Source organism: Musa acuminata, unplaced genomic scaffold, assembly GCF_036884655.1.
Source record: "Musa acuminata AAA Group cultivar baxijiao unplaced genomic scaffold, Cavendish_Baxijiao_AAA HiC_scaffold_543, whole genome shotgun sequence".
Lineage (NCBI taxonomy): Eukaryota > Viridiplantae > Streptophyta > Magnoliopsida > Zingiberales > Musaceae > Musa > Musa acuminata.
The window spans coordinates 12,501-17,500 of NW_027020785.1; positions in this window are offsets into that span (position 1 = coordinate 12,501).

Below are 5,000 nucleotides of genomic sequence, written 5' to 3' on the forward strand. Positions count from 1 at the left end.
ACAACTCAAAAGATAAAGAAGTATCGTTAATTTCTTCATGCTCGTTCCAAGTTCGAAGTACCATTTGTACAAATAAGAATCCCCTTCTGATCTCTTCTTCATATAGATAGATATAGGATCTATGGGGCAATTACTTAGAAGTACATTTTGTGCAACAGCCCTTCCTATCTGATAGAAAAGGATCCCATGATCCTGAACCGATCTTACCTGGGATCGCAAATCCCAAGTTTGTCTATGAAGAGCTAATCTAATTGTATTAGTTTCTATAATTGATTTCTTCTGTGTAATACTAATTGATAGGGCCTCATTGATAAGTGCTACAAGATCTCGTACATTGGAACCCATGGTTATGGACCCCAATCCGTTAGTATGGAACATTTTCTTTTCCAAGTGAAATCCCCTAGTATATGAAAGAATGAAAAAGTGCTTTCGTTGTTGCGGAATAAGAAGCCTTCGTATCTTAATGCATGTATTTAATTTATTCGGAGCTATTAGAGCGGGATCCACTTTTTGGGGAATATGAGTCGAAGCAATAACAAGAATATTTCTAGTGGAACATCTTTCACAATCTCTGGAGAGATAGTTCTCTAATAGACCGAGGGATAAGTAATTCGACTCATTCATATACAGATCATGAATGTTTGGAATCCATATTATGCAAGGAGACATTGCTTTTGCTAATTCGAATTGAAAGGTGATATCAAATCGGTCTATTTTCGGCGTCATATACATAGTTAGCAGCTCCGTATCAAGGTCATCATCAATATCGTCACTATCATCAATATCGATATCGTCACTATCATCAATATCGATATCGTCACTATCACTATCATCAAAATCGATATCATCAATAAAATAATCTTTAGGCTTGTCATCCGGGAACTTGTTCGGAAATACCGTAATGAAAGGAACATAGGGGTTTGTCGCTAGGTATTTGACCAAATAGGATCGTCCAGTTCCTATAGAACCTATCACTAAAATACTCCTAGAAGGGGATAGGGCTAAGCGGAGCGAAAAGGGTTTTCCATGAGATGGGAAATGAAAACTATTAGCCCCACACGAGGTTTGTGAATAAGTAATTGTCTGATAATGAGCAAGGAATATCCGTCTTTCTGCTAAACAGGATCCATTGAACTCATAATTCATTATATACTTGTCAACTAAGTATCGTAAGTAAATTGATCCCGGTTGTTCAATCATTTGATAACCAGAGTCATTCTTTGATAAATGATCACTATGAGTCAGACTCAATAGAATTTGATCAATCCTTTTTTCTGTCGTTAAGGTGGAGAACTGAACCAAGAATTCTCTTTCTTCATCATCAATCGAATCACTGTTCGCGACCCAGGATTCTATTTTCTCATCAATCCAATCACCGTTCACCTTTTTTCTTTTTCTTATCAATGAATGGATCTCTTTACTTGTACGACTTAGATGTCTCGTATTTCTCGAAAAAGTGATTCGATTGATGGGATTTGATTGATGGGATTTGGTATGATACTTATGAGATTGATGGGATTTGATATGATACTTATGAGATCGATGAGATTGATATTCAAATATTTCTTCCTAGAACGTATTGATTTGACCCCACAAGCGACCAATAGCATGTTGCCACCAAAAGCAAAACCCCGTATTTCTTCCAGAGAATCTCCTAATTGTTTCAGAACAACTAGAAAGAGATTCTTTAACCAGAAGAATTCAGTTCAGATGTAGGATACCCATCCAAAAGTTTTCGCAACTCAATCATGTATGATGGAATCATCAAAGATTTGATCTTTTCTAACTCTGTCTGTAACTCACTAGAGGCTTGGGAAACAAAGAGAAGATGTATACGAACGAGATATCCAGCAACAAGAAGAAGGGAAAAGATTGAATAGAGGAACTCCAACTCCCGAGCATTTGTTGATCTCAGATGTGTCCATATCAATGGAACGGGTGACTCATTATTTCGATGAATCATTTCTTCGGACAGAAGAAGATTCTGTAAACACTCCCTCGAAATCTCACTTATCAGACTCAAAATCTCACTTATCAGAGTCCATTGTGGAAGAATCTTCTGAGGAATTGGCCATGATATATCTGATCCATGCATAATATCATGAAAAATGGATACAAATTTGTGACTGCTACTTAGTATCGACAATGGGTCTGAAAAAGTATCTAAAAGGGTGAAATTTAGATATTTGCACTCTGTCAAAGTAAGGAACCATGGCATATATGTTTGGAACGGATTCCATTTTGTTTGGAACAGATTCCATTTTGAGAGATTTGAAAAAGCACTATCTCGTTGAAAGGTTCTATACATCTGCCGTTTCTCAACGCATTTCTTTAGAGAAAGACTCCGTTTTTTTTTCCTCTTTCCGGATGGTAAATATTTCTCAGAACATGGAGTGTGAATCAAACCCATGTTTGAATTGAAACTGAGATACCGATGCAAGTTCTTCCCTTCTGAATCAGATAGATTCATATCTGAAAGAGGCTGACAATAAGTTCTTCCAAAATTGACTCTTTGTTTCTCTGTTAGAGGTGTTGCAGAAATGTCTGCGATCGAGTAAATAGCTCTACGAACGAATGGCTCGGATCGAATTGGAAAACGGAAAGATTTGTACAAGTTATACGTTTTGTCACCACTTTGTGAAAATCTTTAGGTATGAATATGTTAGATACCTGTGACTCGATTGGTGAAATAGTCTCTCTCTCCAAAAAAATATGTTTTTTTTTACCGACGCACGAAGAAAATATTTTGTTGCGAATGAACAAGGTAGTGAGGAATTGTCCATATGTAAGATCATAATTATTGATACGGGTCTTTTCCACATAAAAAGGGAATCTTTTGTTACAATAGAACCAGAAGTGATTTGGATCATTCAAGAATCGAAGTCGATTTGCTTTATAAAAAGAAGATATCAATGAACTTCTATGAAATGGTTTCACGGGATTCAGCCAATTGTCTCGATCATGGAATATCATTGAGAAATAGGAATCCGTGTTATCAAAGGATTTCCTGCGATTATTTCTAGTATAGAATGAGTCAATCATCCACTCTGGTATCTTTTTGAACAAAAATGGTAATGTTGTTCCTCCATTGATAAAGAATTCCGGTCTTTGGGAAGTATCATGATCATCCAATAAGAAGGGTTTCAATTTATTCAAATGAACGATTTGAACACCTATTGATTCTAACAACTGATTGCGGAGTTGATCATTCGGACCTTTCAATTCACGGATGTGGATCTCGGACCTATGAATGGGGATATTCCCGATACTCACAAAGAAAAGGGGAAGTGACTTGGACAAAAGGGAAGTGACTTGGACAAAAAGGGAAGTGACTTGGACAAAAAGAAACGAAGTGACTTAGACAAATTTTGTTTGTCGATAGCCTCGGACCAATCAATCGAATATTGATTAATACGTAACCGATCGAACACTACTTGAAAACGGTTCTTCTGTTCAGAAACGAAATGTTCCAAATGTTCCTGGAAATTCTTGCTCTCATTGGACCATTTGTATCTATATACATCAGGATCCGATTCATGGATCTCTCGGTTCGAGAAAAAAGAGGATCAAACCATTTCTTCTGACTCTTTTTCAAATTCGATAAATGTTGGTTGATCGTATATTTCATTATAGTTATATGATTCAGAGTATCATTTCCTATTTGATCCCTTTGAATTCCATATTCGAAGTTGCGATCGGATCTATTCATTAAAAAGAATCGATTAGATACATTTCTTATGTACCCATAGGTGCTATATTGGATTTGAATCAGATTTCGGATCAATCTATATTGATTGACTGCCTCCATTATGTTGTTGCTAGCAAATACCGCTGTTTTTAGTTTTGGATCTTCCAAATCATTCCCGCAGTAGATCCGGACCGATTTTTTTCTGATCCTTCGATAAAAAGATTCATTCTCTTCATAAAAAAGAGGAGGTAGAACCAATAAAGATTTCTTTTTCGATTCATCTCTGGAGTTGAATACCTCATTCAAGAATTTTTTTTGATCCAACCCGTAGGAATCAATAGAAAAGGCAAATCCCTATGATACACCAGATCCGGCTCGGTTATTGATAGAGTGAATAGATCTGCCATTTCTTGAAATCTCTCTTCTGATTCAAATCGTGGTGTAACGTGTATCCCCTTTTGTTCCGGTCATGGAATAGATGAAATAAATCAAAAAATGATTTTTGTTCAAGAATGAAATCTTATTGGAACTGTCCATATCCGGTTCATCCTTCGGAACCATATCACATCCCGGATCTGATGAAATAGGATGAATTGAGACGGTATTTTGTAAATACATAATTATCTTGAATATATCAACCATTTCTTTATTTTCCAATCGCCTGAAGGGACAAAAGAAACATCTTGTTTTTTCTTCAAAAATTTCTGATCTCTAGTGGACCTCTCAATAGGATTCGAACCCAGATGAAGTTCTGACCATCTGTCAGAGAAAAAGAACGAATTGATCTTGTAGGATTCCAAGAAATTCTTCGATTTCTTCCGGAAGCAGATGATTATTCATCTGCTTCTCACGTTCCGTGAATAGCCGGGACATTGAGGAAGATCCAAAAAGGCATTTCGGGAATCGATCTGATTCTATCTCTGTTCGTTCCGTTTGAAGAAAGGAAGGATCCCAAAGAATCGATCTTTCTTTTAGTTGCTGAATGTCTGTTTGATCGATCAATGTGGGATATTCTGAATCCTCATTTCTAATGGAATCGAAATGATCTATGGATTGATCAGAAGATCCTTTCAATTGGCTAGAATCCCTTACTTGAACGAAAATAGATCTTGTGGAATCATATTGAATATTTGACAATACATTCCGTACCTTGCTAAAAAACCGATCCTTTTACCAACCACACATTGTCTAACCAAATCAAATTCTCTCTCGATACGTTCCTCAAAAAATCCGATTCGTGCTGATTCTTCCCCAACTAACGAAGAGATCTTGGCGGAATTGCCACATATGAAATTGAACACAATTTTGCAAA